The sequence below is a fragment of the Sapajus apella genome, unplaced genomic scaffold, assembly GCF_009761245.1.
Source record: "Sapajus apella isolate SASKATOON/1434 unplaced genomic scaffold, GSC_monkey_1.0 scaffold2, whole genome shotgun sequence".
Lineage (NCBI taxonomy): Eukaryota > Metazoa > Chordata > Mammalia > Primates > Cebidae > Sapajus > Sapajus apella.
In genome coordinates, this window is record NW_022436942.1 from 45,146,265 (window position 1) to 45,163,017 (window position 16,753).

At 32.6% G+C, this 16,753-nt stretch overlaps 1 protein-coding gene across 7 annotated transcripts in view; it reads right to left on the reverse strand.

The window, feature by feature from the left end:
* Positions 1 to 16,753, reverse strand: part of MGAT4C (MGAT4 family member C) — a 948,770-nt gene that overhangs the window by 444,718 nt on the left and 487,299 nt on the right. For 5 of the 7 annotated variants that reach the window (XM_032297125.1, XM_032297109.1, XM_032297140.1 and 2 more), the window contains one exon: positions 16,582 to 16,690. The exons of the other annotated variants lie outside the window; for them this stretch is intronic. The gene's annotated coding sequence lies outside the window, so the exon portion shown is untranslated. The remainder of the gene's footprint in view (positions 1 to 16,581; positions 16,691 to 16,753) is intronic. 7 annotated transcript variants of the gene reach the window in all.

The window sequence follows — 16,753 nt, forward strand, 5'->3', positions numbered from 1 at the left end:
GAGATATTGTGAACCAAACAAAATTTAATGTGAGTCAGAACTTGGGTAGCTTCTCTGGAAAGTAGATTACATGCCTTTAAACTTGGCTCTTCTTTGTTCTGACTTTTGCTGACTTTTGAATTTGTCTACATGGCAGAAGTAAAATTGAGCATTTCTATGTATTAGTATTAAGAATTGGATGATGAATTACACAAAAAAATGTTTAGGCTATACCTATGTTTCGGATAATTGGTCTACCCCTTACTGGTATAGTGACATTTAGATTTCCGGAAGTTAGGCCCTTGGCATATTCTTCAAATCCATTATTCTTTACATATTGATTGATTGAACTAAGGTTCATACCTTTGGTTATCAAAAATCTGTCTTTTTACAGAAATACATTTTTTCCCAAATAACCCTATTTAATGATTTGCCAAGCAGCCTATGTTTTTTAAAAGACCTTGGATTAAAAAACAAGTGTAAAATGTAAAGAGAAAAATATAAGTCTCACATATCATTTATATCTGGTATATAATCAAGGAAATAATAAATATATAAATTAGAAGCATAAGCAGAAATTGTTAAGTCTTAATTTGTAAGTCATTCTGAAGAGTCATTCTCAACTACTTAACTGTATGAGAAAATCAGCTTAGGTAGAGAAACGAGGTTACCTATTAGTGATTTATTACAAAATATTATTTTCCTTGAGTTGAGACTTAGAGTTTTATTCAAAGATAAGACAGAATGATACAGATTGACAAATTCTAAAAATCAAGGGGGATCCACAACTCTACAAAAAATGGAGATGGCATTTATATTAAATATTCAACCACCACAAAATGTTTTTACTCAAATCTGCCCTTCAACAATTATTCCTATCCTTCTATATTCCATCTCTCACCCTAGCTTAAACACAAGGTTAACTGAAGTACAAAACTCTGTCAGCAGATATATAGCCACTGTTCAAAACCTTGGAACTGTAAGAAGTCATGGACTGTTGCCTTAACTATTAAAAATGGAACTTATGAGAAACCAATTTCTTTTCAAAATTTACTCACAGATCAGTTAAAGGAACATCAATATCACTGAAACAGGTATGTATTTAAAAAAATATCATTTTTATACTCTTGACATCTTAAAAATTGCTATAGCTTATTAAAACACAAGCAAACCAATATCTCTGGTTTTAAGAATGCACTGTAGATTAAATCTTATGGTCAACATGCAACTTCTGTGTCAAAGAAGTGACATTTAAAAAATCAATTCTCATGCCTATGCTAACTCTCAATTTAAAATGAATCACAGAATTTCTATTTCCCTTTTATAAAATAACACAGGTCAATATTCAGGCTAATGTCACAACATTCAATAAAGATATTGTAGAATAGTTAAAAATTTAGTTTTACTGGCAATTAGTTTCCATTTCAATATTCTTCTGAAATTGTTGTATTTTATTTTGGTAAAAAATCATAGAGTATCTTGGCTACCATGGCAAATCAGTTATTCTGCAATGCATCCCTCCAGAAAGGGCTTAATATATATGATGTGTCAAAATCAACAATCCTGCTAATCTTTGCCACCAGTGTCAAGTGCTGAGAGGTATCACCTATTCATTTTGTTATGTAGTGCAGGAAGTAAGATGTACAATGTGCAGAAAGTAATCTGCACAAACATTAGAAGAAAATTGGCTTTTTGAGCATAGATACAAAAGAGATGAAAGTAGAATTAGAAAATCAGCTGTTTTCTGAGATTTCTTTTGCAACTTTTTCTTTGCTTTTATTGTTTGCTTGGATGTAATTTTTTCTAATATATTACTTAATGAATGTTTTAAGATTAAAAAAATTTTCTGTTTGTATCAAAATATATATTTCACTGCATCATACATTTAGGGTACATTAAATAAAACACTATTGAATATTAAATACTTTGAAACCTCTGAAGCAATATTATTACTGTCATTTAACATAAAATTATGGAAGTTGGAGTTTTAATATTATATTAGCATGTAAGTACTCAATTTAAATAAAAATAAATAAGAAGTCTCAGAAAACATAAGGTAACCATGGTGTTTTCAATTCTACCAACAGTAATGGAATTTTCTATGATAGAGCAACTAACAATTTGACTATCAACTATACAATCTCTGCTATCGAGTGTTTGTGTGTAAATGTATGCATGTATAGAACATGTACATGTATAAATATGTATGTGTGTATACTGGGAATATAATGTGATAATTGAATTACATTTTAATATAATTTTAAGTTTAATGATACTGGAAATGACTCATAGTAGAAGGAATTGAAAATAAAAACCAGAAAAATCCAAAACTTGGTGTGTAAAATATTCATTCACAATGTATTGAACATTACATTATTATCCATTCATAATTTATTGCATGTAATGAACTATTAGTATGATTCTTCACATGAGAATTGGCACTCTGTTGCTCAATAATGAGAAGTAGAAATGAAGATCTTACTTTTAAAATGTATCTATTTTGAGCCATACCCATACAAGCTAGATATTTTAAAAAGGAGCCTCAAAGATGTAGAGCATAGGAAAAATAGGGGTGACTATGCTTTCTAGAGATACAATCTTCCACTTGGAAATATTTACAAAACAAAGTTGTTAGTATAGCTTAGCAAATCACACAAAAAAAGGCCTGGTTATTTGTGTAAGCATCTAAGAATGTAAATTAAAGAGAGATTTCTCTTCACAACTTAAACATTAACCAACATATATAATGAAACCTTTGATAGAAGGAAATAAAAATTGGAAGCATTGTGTTTAAAATCAGAAGAAACTAGGTACCAGAATCATAGCAGCCACCTGTTAACATCTTTAAACCACCATTTCTTCATCTGTAAAAGAAGAATATTAATAGTGCTGATTGTGGCTGTTAAAAGGATAAGCCTTTCTATTTAGATTGTGTCCCCTACTCCTCCAACCATCAAGAAAAGTGCACTATGCTTCCTCCATTTGTGTATTCAGTGTTCTTTTATTTTTTAGAACACTGTTCTCTCTTATGTTGTATTATGGTGTATTCAGTGTTTTTTTTTTTTTTTTTTTTTTTTTTTAGCCTAATGTTGCATTCAGTGTTCTTTCTTTAGCCTGAAGTGAAATTTCTAACATTTCTTTTCATATGAAAAAATGTTGGCTATATATTTCTTAAAAATCATATTTAATTTTTAAGAAATATATTTCCATCAATTGACTCATCAAACTAATTCCAGAGTCAGATCTAAGCAATGGATGACTGTTTTAAATAATACCTGCCCAGCTTCTGAAGCACTGAAATCCACGGATTCCTAAGTGAGTATGGTTGGACAGCATGAATAGTATATGCATTATAAATACTTACATAGAGCTTAATCTCTTATGTCAAGCACTATTCTAAGAACATATTGATTAACTCAATTATTTCTTACAACAACTTGATAAAGGAGGTACTATTATTACATACATTTTAAATATAAGTCTAGGACAGTGAGATAAAGTATCTTATTCAAATTTTCATAGCCATTAAGTGGTACAATCTGAGTTCAAGCCTAGACAGCAAGGTGGTAGCTCCAAATTTCCTACTCTGAACATTATACTATGTAGTTTTTCATCATAATTAGAGAAGAATGAGAAATACACTGGCTTAATATTATCTAAACTGTTTGATATAGTTTGGCTCTGTGTGTCCACCCAAACCTCTTCTCTAATTATAACCCCCACGTGTTGAGGGAGGGACCTAGTGGGAAGTGATTGGATCATGGGGGTGGTTTCCCCCATGCTGTTCTCATGATAGTGAGTTCTCACAAGATCTGATGGTTTTAAAGTGTGGCACTTCCTCGCTCTTCCTCGCTTGCTCTCTCTGTTCTGCCACCATGTAAGATGTGCCTTGCTTCTTCTTCGCTTTCTACCATAATTGTAAGCTTTCTGAGGCCTCTGCCGTCATCATGCAGAACTGTGAGTCAATGTAACTTGTTTAATTAATAAATTGCTCAGTCTGCAGTTGTATCTTTATAGCAATGAAAAAACAAACTAATACACTGTTATACATATCATATCTCCATTTGACCACTTGGATCCTAGCAGTGTTAAGTTTCACATAGTATTGAGGACATTTTCTAATGCCTTTGGCTCCAAGATCTTGCACCAGCCAGCAAAGGAAATTACATGATCTTTTCAATGAGAAGAATGAAGTATTGCATACATATAACTTTATCAATATCTTGGGTATTTCCAAGATAAATAAATGGGTATTAATTTGCATTTGTATAACTAAAGGTTCATCCTGATTATTTCAATTTGCAAATGACTTACTGTTTTTTTAATATTTAAATAGTATTTTAATAAAATAATAATAATTATAATAATCTATGCCAATATGAATAATCATATACTCCAGTCTAGCGTATATTCATGATATATTTTATCTCAATCAAATAAAAATTAAAGTTTTCCTCTTTTTATAATACAAGCAAGCTATGTTAATGCAATATAGATATTTAAATATCTGAGTACATTTTATTTAAAAACCATATTAGAAGGATACAACCTATTTGGCAATCATTTAAATAGGCAGTACATTATGGCATCTGCCCTTTAACAAGTATCCTCTGAATGTGTGGTCCATCAGTCATTGACTTTCTTGGTAAATTCTACTTAAGCAATGTCCTTAGAATATTAGCGTGTGTTTTTAACTCAAGAAAATGGAAAACCTTACACTGCCATTTGTTTACCCATTGGCTCATAGGTCTGCTGCCTTATTACTAGATACTCAGAAGAGTAGAAGATGAAATATAAGAGTAAAATTATAATTATCATTTACTGGTTATTTATAAGGCACAAGACACTATAATAAATACATTTATCTTCTCAGTTATTTTTCACATATAAAGCATAATCATATGTAAAATATATAAACATATAAAACATAATCATATGTATCATTTACAATATACAAAGAAGGAAACAAAGGCTTAGCAACATCAGGCAACTTGCTCAGGCTAATTCAGCTAACCCGTAACAGAAATGTTTCGGAAACCCAGGTAGACTGAGTCAAAGCCTCTGCTCCAAATGCATACTTCATTTGATGCTATATAAAGACATGACTACAAGTTTAAGATAAATAGTGAAATCACATCAAAGTATGCTTCTTAGACCCTCTTACCCCATTGTCCTATTCAAGTGCCCATGACTTTTTAATGTCTTCTAACAGGGGAAGGATAGATTGGGGAAAGAAAGGCTTTTACAGGTTTGGGATACTATTGTTACAGCTTTGTTCTATATGCTTCTTGGAGGGAAAAGTGTTGTATTTCCCTAAGAGGGGTTGCCTTCTCCCATTAGTGGGCAGCTTTGATGCTTCCAATTCTACATTTACACATAAATGGACATGTATTTCACATTACTGTTGTTCTGACTTTGAACCATCCAAATTACTGGAGAGAAAGATAATATTATACATAATATCATAATGCTACATTAATAGAGTTTAAAATGTGCTAACAATTTTAATTAATTATAAATTTTCTTTCACTTTTCATCTTTTCAAAAGGAAAAGTTAATAATATCATAGTTCTGTACTTAATGAAGCATAGTTTTGGTCAAATTATAGAATTATTTCATTCTCCCATTCACTTCACACACACACAGACACACACACACACACACACACACACTCGAATGCACATGCACATGTGCACACACCCTCCTACTCATTCAGGAATAGAAGTTGTCACATCCTTAGTAGTCATATTCTTAGTAATCCCAAAAAAGAAACCTCATTCCATTTACATTTGTGAAAATGAAGTATATAATTGCCACGTTCTCTAAAATGTCATAAAAGGTGAACTTTTTCATTCACAGGGAATATTTAAAAGCTAATATAGGCCAGGCCTGGTGGCTCATACCTATAATCTCAGCACTTTAGGAGGCTGAGGTGGGCAGATCACAAAGTCAGAAGATCGAGACCATCCTGGCTAACACAGTAAAACCCCATATTTATTAAAAATACAAAGATTATCTAACAACTGGCAGGTAATATAAGTAGAATTTGAACTAAGGCTCCTGATCCTAATGTACTCATTCTTAATAGTGTATCTACAGAGAGCAGGATTGGGGAACATAATAGAAAACAATTTCTGAAAAGCAGGGCTCAGTCCCATCATTGGCTAACTCACAAAAGTGTTCTGGGAAGTCCCATTACCTTGGTACAGTGAGGAACCAGATCAGGGTCTCAATAATAAAAAGTTCTGCATCTTTTTATTTAGTAATAAATCTAGTCTGAGGAGAAATGAAGGAGGTAATATTCTCTACACAAGTCTTTCACTTTCTGGAGTATAAAATCAACATTTTATCAAAAACACTTCTAATATCTAAGACTGTATCTATGTCTAAGTGTGTATATAAGCCAACAATTGGTACATCTAATTTCAAATTGTAAAAAGTTATAAGAAAAAATAAAATAAATTCAAATTTAATTATAACATAAATCCCATGCTTTAATTTATAGAATACATAAGTTAACTCATGACCAGGCTAAATTTATAATTTAAAATCTGAATTATTAAATAATTAATAGAACACAGATGAAATTTTAAACCTCCATGCAATGGGTGATCTATTTATTACCTATCTACCTGTCTATCTCTATATACTTTTTTAAGTGTAATGTATTTTGTATCAACTTATGTTGTTTTTTTCTTTTTTTACACAATGAGAAATTTTGAAACAAAGATGAATTAAAATTTAATTTCCAGTTTTGTATCAATTAACTTTATTTCATTTATGGTGCCACAAAAGGCAATATTTGGCAATTAGTGAAAATATGTGTCTGCAAGATTTTGGAAACATAATAAAAGACAAAGTCAAATTAAGTATTGATAATGTACTATAAGTAATAAATAATAGAAAATACTTACCTAGGAGGTTAGAAATTTACTATTCTATGTTAATCTTGGCAAAGTCAATATATTTTATCCCAAATAAAATATAATTACAGAGCCTTTAAGAATTTATCCGGAGATACTATAGTATAGTTATGTGTGGTTTTTCAAGTTATGCTTAGTAAAAGAAATAACTGAATATATTCAGCAATCAACAGAATTTAAAATTTAACTCCAATTGAAAAAGTTATAGTTGCCTTGCTATTAAAGTTCAAATATCTGTTTATATCATTTCTCTGCCTTTCCATATAGTTCTATTCAAGATTCCAATAACATTCTTGAACACATACCAAAATCTTTGTGAAGTGGGTATGGCGGTGAGCAACTATAACTTCAGCTACTTGGGAGGCTTAGGCAATAGGATTACTTGAGCCCAGGAGTTCAAGGCCAGCCTGGGCAATACACTGAGACTCCTTCTCAAAACAACAACTACAACAACTTTTTGTACCCTAAGACCTTGCACATAGTTGTTATAATCTATGAGATTTTTTTTTCTTCATTTCTATTAATTTAATAAATTGAGATTTGGTGAGTTTAAGTAATTTTATCAAGATTATAAAATCAGTAAGGGTGAAAGGTAGACCCTTGTAATAAAAACTAAGGTCTTCCCCTCATTATATATAAGAACCTCTGACTAAAGTATGGAGCCTCTTCTTGATCTTTATTTATTTTCATGCCTGAAGTAACTGCTAGAACACCACTCCCTGCTTTCACTGAGTGCTACTTACAGCTTGACCTCCAGTCATCATTTTTGATGATTCTTTTTTTGTCTAATCAGTCATCAAAGCACTTAATCTATTTTGCATACTAGTACTAAAGGAGTTTTCAAACTCTTTTCCATGGAGCATTGGGATTATATTTGGCTGTCTCCATGGTTATATGTGAAAACAAAAAATTGTGTTTTTAAAATTTGAGTAACAGCCTTAAATACTTATGAATATAAACCTTCATTATAATGAGTCAAAAACCTATAGGTTTTTCTCACCCTAGGTTTTTAAATCAGCCAACTAAGAAATCCAATATTAGGTCCCATTTGTCATTTTTGGTTTTATTGCACTTGCTTTTGAGGACTTAAGTCATAAATTATTTTCCAAGACCAATGTCCAGAAAACCTAGGTGGTTCCTAGATTTTCTTCAAGGATTCTTACAGTTTGAAGTTTTACATTTAAATTTTTAATCAAACTTGATTTAATTTTTATATATGGTCAAAGAGAAGAGTCAACTTATTAAAGGGTAGGCAAAAGACATAAACTGACGCTTACGAAGATAACTTAAAATTGTATAAGAAAATTATGAAATAATACAAACACCCTTAAACAGTTCATTTCAGTTAGAAAAATCATTTTTCATTAGTTCTAAAACACACACACACACATCAACACACACACACTATAAAATTACACTGATATTACTATATTACTATTATTGGAAAAGCGGTATCTTCTTTAATTTCATTCATCAACATTGTATAGTTTACAGTGAACAACTCTTTTACCTCCTTGTTTAAATGTATTACTAAGTATTTTATTTTTTGGTATTTGTTATAAATTGAATTGTTCTTTTGATTATGCTTTGGGGTAGTTTGTAGTTAGTATATTGAAATGCTACTAATTTGTGTGTATTGATCTTGTGTTTTACAACTTTTACTGTATTTGTTTATTAGTTCTTTCTTTTGTGGAGTCTATAGAGTGTTATATACAGAAGATCAAGTTGTCAGCAAATACTGAAAATTTTACTTTTTCATTTTCGATTTGGATGTGTGTCTCTTGACTAATTTCTCTAGCAAGGATGTCCAATACTATGTTGAACAGATATGGAGGGAAGAGGCATAATTGCCTTGTTCTAGATCCTAAAGAAAGGCTTTTTATTTTTTAGCATTGTTTATAATGCTAGCAGCAGGCTTCTTTTACATGACTTTTATGGTGTCTAGGTGCATTTTTTAACACATAGTTTGGTGAAAGTTTTCACCATGAAAGGATGCTAAATTCGGTCAAATGTTTTTTCTACCTCTAATGAAATGATCAGTTTTTGTCCTTCATTCTGTTAATATGCTGTAATATATTTGTTGATTTCAATACACTGAACCGTCTTTAAATCATGATGGATGATCATTTTAACATGTCAAATTTGGTGTGCTAGTAATTGTTGAGGATATTTGCATGTATATTCATCAGGGATATTATATTGTCTATATATTTTTTTGTTTTATAACATTCTTGCCTGTCTTTGGCATCAAGTAAATTCTGGTCTCATGAAAAGAGTTTTTTTTTTTTTTTTTTTTTTTGTATATTTTTTTAGAAAAGGCTTTTTGCCGTGTTGCCCAAGCTGGTCTTGAACTTCTGGGCTCAAGTGATCTGTTTGCCTCACCCTCCAAAAGTGTTGGGATTACAGACATAAGCTACCACTCTCGGCCTTTTCCCTTTGATTTTTTGAAAGAATATGAGGATTGATACCTGTTTTCTTTAATTTTTGATAGAATTCAGCTGTGAGACCATAATTTTTTCTTACTTATGATATCCCCTTGTTAACAGTCTGTTCAGATTTTCCATTTATTAATGATTCAGTCATGGTGGGTTGTATGTATTTAGAAATTTATCCATTTCTTCTACAGTATCCAATTTTTTGACATGTAACTGTCAACAGAAGTTTCTGTGGTATCTGTTGTAATGTCTACTTTTTCATTTCTGTTTTTGAGTTTTCTCTCTTTTTTAGTTATTCTAGCTAAAGTTTTAAAATTGTGTTTCTTTTCAAAAAAGAGTTGCTTTTTTGATCTTTTGTATTGTTTTTTTAGTCTCTATTTCATTTTCTTTTCTAACTTGATATTTATTATTTTTTCCCATGTGCTTTGGGGTTAGTTTGTTCTATTTCTATTAATAGTTCCTTGAGGTATAATATTAGTTGGTTTATTTGAGATCTTTTTTTTGTTGTTGTTTAGGTACCTATGACAAAAACTTTGCTATTAGAACTGCTTTTCTGTATCACATAGAATTGATGTGTTGTGTTTCCATTTGTGTTTGTCTTGAAATATTTTTTTTAATTTTCATTTTAATTGCTTCATTGACCTTTTGATTGTTCAGGAGCATGTTGTTTAATTTACATATATTTGTGAATTTTCTAAAATTGCTACTTTTATAGATGTTCTTTCATACAATTGTGTTCCGAAAATATACTTGATGTAATTTAGCTTTTTTAAAAAATTGGGAGACTTCCTTTGTCCCTTAGCATGTGATCTATTCTGGATAATGTTTTCTGTGTGCTTGAGAATAATGTATCCTCTGTTGTGGTTGGATACAATATTTTGTATATCTGTTAGGTCCATTTAATCTAAAGTATTGTTCAAGTCCAATATTTCCTTATTGATTTTCTGTCTGAATAAATAAAGTATCTATAGTTGGCACATCTTTATTTTTTTCCTTCAGAACTTTGACTACATGATTCTACTCTCTCCTGGCCTGAAGAGCTTCTGCTGAGAAATATTCTTATAGCAATATTTACCCTCTTTCATCTATAATATGTTTCTTAGCTCTTGTTGCTAAGAATTTTTTCTTGTCTTTGATTTTTGATTGTTTTGCTATTACATGCTTTGCAGTGTTTCTCTTTGGGTTGAATTTTATTGAAGACCTTCATGCTTTCTGTATCTGGTATTGGCAACTAACCCAGATAAGAAAAGTTTTCAACCATTATTTCTTTAAATATGCTTTCTGGCCTTTATTATCACTCATCTCTTTCTGGAGCTCCTATTATGTGAAAGTTTAATCTCCTGATGATATCCCATAATTACTGTAAGCTTTATTCCTTTATCTTTCGGTTCTACTGATGATAATTTCAAATGTTCTTTCAACTAAAGTAGCTGGTTTTTTTTTTCTTCTACTTTTTAAGTTTTCTACTGAGTTTTTCATCTCAGTCATTGTATTCTTCATCTCTAAGATTTCTATCTGGTTCTTTCCTATTGTTTCTATTTCTTTGTCTAATTTCTTACAATTTTGTATATTCCTTTTTAAATTTTACTAAATATTATATTTATATTTTCTGGTAATTCATCTATTTATATTTCTGGTACTTAATCTAGCCTCTGATTTTGGAAAAGTCAGCTGGTGACATCTTGATGAGGCAGTGCCTTCTATGAAATCTCTAGCTAGTGGCCTATTAACTTTCTGTATATGTTGGGTGGGGTTGGTCCCAACTACTCAGGAGGCTGAGGCAGGAGAATTGCCTGAACCCAGGAGGTGGAGGTTGCGGTGAGCCGAGATCATGCCATTGCACTCCAGCTTGGGTAACAAGAGCGAAACTCCTTCTCAAAAAAAAAATACAGTTGCTGGGTGAGTACTGTGATGAATTTTAAGGCCAGTCACAAGATGTATACTGTGGCCAGCCAGTTATGTTATTGGTGACCTGCAGTTGGGCAGGGCTGCAGGCTTGGCTCCAAGGTTAGCTGGAGTCACTACTCTGGACAGGTGGATCCAAAGGCTATGGTCCTTAGAAATACACAAATAGGCTGGGGTCAGTGGGTCACGCCTGTAATCCCAGCACTTTGGGAGGCTGAGGTGGGTGGATCACCTGAGGTCAGGAGTTAAGAGATCAGCCTGACCAACATGAAGAAACCCCATCTCTACTAAAAGTACAAAATTATCCAGGCATGGTGGGGCATGCCTGTAATCCCAGCTACTGGGGAGGCTGAAGCAGGAGAATCGCTTAAACCCAGGAGGCAGAGGTTGCGGTGAGTGGAGATTGCGCCATTGTACTTCAGGCTGGGCAACAAGAGCAAAACTCTGTCTCGAAAAAAACCAAAAAAACAATTAAGGATTGCCTCCCTGACAATGTGGAACTATAAAGTGATATTTTGGCTATATTGAAAGGATGCTGAACCAAGCTCTCAACACCATCCCAAGCAGATCTAAACTGTATGTTTTTCTGAGATGCACAAAGATGGAAGTCTTCTTGCTTGAGTGGACTGTTTGGGAGGGCTTATGTATGGAGTAAAGATACTACTTGATTTTCTAGGTTAAGTAGGTCTACCCATGTGCTTCTTTAAAATTCACAGAAGTGGGAAGTTCCTTATCTGGGCAAAGTCATTAGGAGTGTTTATCGCCTGAGCAAAGCTGCTGTTTGAGTTGTCAAGTTAAGCTAGTCTAACCCCTTCATTTCTTCAAAAAGGAAGGAGACGGGCATCTCCTTGCCTAGGCAGGATTGTTGAGGTGGGCTCTGAGACTAGGTGAGTAAAAAAATCAGCATAGGAACTCTGTAGGTGAAACTTTTCACCATGCTTTTGAAGACACCTAACTATGTGCTGCAGGTTAGCTATGAGGTTGACTGGTATCTGCAATTGGGCACCACAGCTGGCAGGAACATGGATCTTCCATCAAGATCCACTCTTGTCATTGTGCCTCTTTCTTTGGTTCTATCTGCACATGGGCGGTTTAACAATACCATTTCCCCTAGAGCTCCCTGTGAGGTAAGGCCAGAGTGGGCTTCCTGGAAAGCACCTTGGATTGCTGGGGACACATAAAAATAAAAACATGGTAGAATGTAATCAAATATTTTCCAGGAGAGAGGGTGTTTTCACTGTTTGACCCTAAATCCAATATGCCTGATAAATATATTGATGCTCCCCCGTTTACAATGGTATTATCTTCCAGTAAACCCATTATAAATTTAAAAAATATTGTAAGTCAAAAATACATTTAACATACTGAACCAACTGAACATCATAGTTAACATCACCTACCTTAAATGTTCTAAAAACGCTTGTGTTATTCTACAGTTGGGCAACATTATCTGGCAACACAGTATACTAGTGTAGAGTATCAATTATTTACCCTCATGATTGAGTGAATGGGGACTGCAGCTTGTGGCTGCTTCCCTGCAATGCAAGAGAATATCATACCACTTTCTATTGAATACGTAACACCTTCACACCATTGTACACTCAAAAGTTTCATCTGTATCCATATGGAATCAAGGACTGTACCCAATTATTGACACATGCTATAAGGTTACACTGTAAGATTGCTGATATTTTTAATAATTATAAAAATAAAGATCTTGGAGGGAAGAGGAAAGAGCGAGAGAGAGAGAGAAAGTACTAGGTCTACTACTGTGTCCTGAGGAACTCTTAAAAGTGTACCCTACTAGAACAAAAGCTACCAAAGAAATAGGAAAGAAAAGAAACAAAACAAAATTAGGAGAATATTAAGGAGGTAAAGGGAAAACTATTTGGAAAGGAACTGAACAGTCACTTCTTAAATACTGGTGGGAAACCAAGAAAACTAAGTGGACTCAGCAACAAGAAAATAATTTAACTACCTCAGAAAATTTGAAAGAATTACAAGGATTGAGCAAATTTATAGAAAAAATGAAGGCAAGTATATGGAAGTGGTATCTGGAAAAAATTTAAAAAAAAAAAGCTCCTTGAGATGTTTTTGTGAATATCAGATATGTGGATGGTATTTAGAGAAGGATGTGTAATCCCAGCCGAATATTGGTAGGTATGCATAGTAAGTATAAAGAGGTGTTTAATGGGAAAAATTTCATAGAGAAAATACAGCTAAATATTAGGGTAAAAATATTTATCAGGCAGACGAGTATACCTGAGAAGCCACAAGTAGAAGAAATGGAAGTTGGGTCATGCAAACTGGGATACTTCTTCCCATTACAAATGAAGGAAAAAAGAGCAGTATGGGGGCAGATCGAGAGGTCACCTTTGTAGATTTGGAGGCAAAAGAACACAGGAAACCAATACAATGATCTCTATCTTCTCAGTGAAATTGGACACAATTTCATCAGCTATAAGGAAAAGAGAATTAACAAGGCAAGGAACATTTGACGAGTAATAAAAATTTTTCTACAATATATCTCTCGAAAAAGCAGGTTTCTCAAAATATGTCTAAAAGGAGAGAAAGTGTAACAAAGCAATTTCATTGTGTTTATAATTAGGAATCAGTGAATTTGAATCCTGTTTGCAAACTTTATAAACTTTCCTGTCCAACTTTTTTTTTTCATAAAAATCAAAGTTATAAGAAAATTCCCAAATGAAAGAAATCTCTTTTCCTGGAGTGGGTATGAAGCTTGATAGGAAGATATCTTTATATAAAGCAGCTTCTAGTCTGAGCCATAAAGCTTAGGTAGAACCTGGACAAGAGACAGTAGAAAAAGCAGTGTTCTCAAGATGAAAAGTAAAAGCAAAGTCATGAAAGTAAAAAATGGTAGGTTATCCTGCTGTGCCAAACTCATCCGCGGTGGGGCGGGAGGGGGCAAGATGCTATACTTGCTTCTCTTTCCTATCTTCTGAACTAAAGCACATGTGTGTATGTTAACAATTACAGTTCCAAAATGCAAAGATAACAATGAAAAGAAAAACAGACACGCATACAACTATATATATATACATATATATGTACATAACTATATATGTGTGCACACACGCACATACACACAAACACACACACACACACACATCAATAAGTGTGGGTCTTACCCTAGAAAGATTTTTTTTTTCTGTCTGAAATTCATTTTAAAGTGGGAAAGATATAAACTAAGGGAATTGATATTTTTGTTGTTGTTGCTTGGCTGCATGTGTCTATGGCAACAAACAGTCTTAAGTGTGCAAAAACGACAGAAAGTCAAATGAAATATTATATATATTTTTACTACATTGATTCATGGTAACATAGTTAATGACTTTTTTTCCCTCAGCTCCCCTTTAAACTAGAATCTTTTTCAGCGGTGAGGCTGCCTATATTTTTTCAGTGCAAGGTACACAGGTAAAGATTTCAGATGGGTAAAATTGAATGTATGCATAATTTAAATGAGGGAAGAAGAGAGCAAAAATGTTTTTTTTTTAAGTTCATTAAAGCAAATTATTTTTTACATCTGAAAAATTAATTCTCATTGTATTCATTGTCATCACTGACTCCTCCTGACTCTGTTATTTGTCCTCAGCCAAACCTTCTGCAAAAACTCATTATTTGTAAGCATATATGTTAAATCCTCATTAAAACTATATAGATATTACATTTCATTTCTTTAAGTTACATGTTTCTTTTCCTCAAACCTTTTAGCAAGGTACATAATAAATAAATACGTATGGAAATTATCAGATAAGCATGAATTTTATTGGTAGCATATTAGGCAGCCATAGCAAACTGCTTATAACTTCAAACCTGGAAGGCTATTCTGGGGTAAACTCCTGAAAAAGATTATATCCAAATCTCATAGATATATAAATTAAATCATTGATGTAACTAAACAACTTAAAAATAATAAAATCTGAATCACACAAGTTTATTTTAAAACGTAATTTATCTTCAAACATAGCTCTGATTGTGAAATCTTTTTGATATTTATGTTATTGTTTTCTGCACTAAAGTTTACCAAGAAAATGAAGAGGAAGGGCCATATAAAATGAAAATTAAAAGCTATAAATTTCCATAGGGATTACATTGCCTTAACATGTAAATGTGTAATTATATAAAATTAATTTTGCTCGTGTCAAGTATTTATATATACTTATACATATATGTTTATATAATACATGTATAAGTATATATATGTATTCTTATATATATATATATACTTACATAACACATGTATATAAGTATACATAAGTATTTGTACATACACATGTATATGTTCTCAATATTTATTGTCATTTTAGACTGATATGAATTTGGATAGAGTTTATAATAGGTAGATTCTCATACAAATGTTGAAGCACATTGCAGGCTGAAAAAATTATGTGAAAAACAAAATCTTGTACTTTGTATGTATACAAAGTATATATATATATGTACAGTTACATTCTTTAGAGCTAAAGGTGACAAAACAATATTCAAACAAACTCATCCAGAATAATCACCAGATTTTCCAATTTTAAATATGAAAAGAGGTTAGAGCGGTCAAAAATATCTGTAAGTGAATCCAAAGGCCAAATTTGGTGGTGGTGGGCTTCTGGTAATTAATAACACCATTGGTCAGGGGAAAACTTAAACACATACATTCACTCTCAGCCATGGTATTAGAATGTCAATCTTTCTTCCCTTTGTCCTGACCAGGAGATCTATACCATAAACATAAAATGACCTCACATTTTGTGGATAACACCCCACTATGGGCACCAAGGAAGGAGAGCTGTCCAGACTCCAGGTATAATTAGTGTCTGAAGAATATCTTAGTTTATAGTGTTATTACTCAGCTATTTCCTTTATATAAGCTAGATACATGTAAGCAGTAAGTTATGTCAGGCACTAATTCTATAAACTAATATATGATTATATACAAAGATTATATAAAGGAAATAGCTGAGTAATAACACTATAAGATATTCTTCAGGCACTAATTGTACCTGGGGTCTGGACAGTTCTCCTTCCTTGGTGCCCATGCGGGGGGTGAGGGGTGTTACCCACAACATTTCACTCAACAGAAGAGTAGTTGAAGACTCCCCTACGTCCAATACAAATTTAACATGTGCAATATGAAAAATCTTAGTGTATCAGTTTTATCTTGCTATAACATAAAGGCACAAAGCATAGTGAAAAAAATATTTCAAAGAAAAAGCATTTTCTGATTTATATAACAGAGTCTCTTTCTTCTGCCTGACCACATTGTGGTTTAAAAGGATTTCTTATCAAACTCTTACCATAACAAAGAAAAAGAAAGCTTCTCTTACCAGAGTGGATATAGCTTTAACCTTGCTATAGTGTTTTCTGCTGCTCTTGTTTGAAAGACAGATCCACAGCGGCTTTTTGCATGCAAGTGATCTGGCTGATCTCCAGTTCCTGCACAAAAAACCAGTATAATTGGCTCTCAAAAAAGTGTTGTAAACATTCATCATGATGGCA